A 793-nucleotide genomic window follows, 5' to 3' on the forward strand; every position below is an offset into this window, starting at 1 on the left:
CCGACAAAAACCTCACTGAAATGAACCGCACTGAGCCCCAAGGCATAAAAAGCAAATAAAACAGAGATATTACGGCCAATAAACCTCTGCTAATTCGATATTAACCTTAAGGCTGTCCAGGCCTGAATTCGTGATGCCATTAATGTTGTTTCCGCCCGGTTCGTTTCGGTTCTGCTGGGCTGTCAGTTGCTGAGGCCCTCCGTCTCGTCTCCCCTCCGTCTGGTCGCTGCTGCTTTCGGCTGGTGCTGTCTGCTGCTTCGGCTGGTTCGCTGGAAAATCAGAGGGCGTTCTTGCCTGTAGACTGCTGGATGTTAAAGACCTCTTTTAGCTAACACTGGACATGTTTATTGACGAGAGAGATGGAAGAGGGGGTCCGTACAGCGTGCTGGTTACTGGGGCTCTGAACAAAGGGCGCGTGTCCGCCCGAAAGCACGTCCACAATTCTTAAAGAGACAGTACATAAAAATATACCACATAATCATCATACATTCTGCATATTCATGAAACCAAATCAAACCCACTGAATGTCACATCTTTTATTTTGATTCAGACAGACACTACTGTTGCTGCACACTGTTAATAAACCAGCTTTGAGTGTACTCGCAAGTTTGTGAAGCTTTGTGCAACCGCAGTGCAATATAAATCAGCTCCATAGAGTTTCTCCTCTCAGTCCTACCCTCTCCTCTCTATGTGGTCTTTGACTAACAGTAGCATAGTGGCTGTCAACATCAGGTTTGTTGTTGTCGCTAACAATCAAGAAGTTCTCCACATCTGTTGCTGTGCAAGTTTTGGT

The sequence above is a fragment of the Austrofundulus limnaeus genome, unplaced genomic scaffold, assembly GCF_001266775.1.
Source record: "Austrofundulus limnaeus strain Quisiro unplaced genomic scaffold, Austrofundulus_limnaeus-1.0 Scaffold961, whole genome shotgun sequence".
Lineage (NCBI taxonomy): Eukaryota > Metazoa > Chordata > Actinopteri > Cyprinodontiformes > Rivulidae > Austrofundulus > Austrofundulus limnaeus.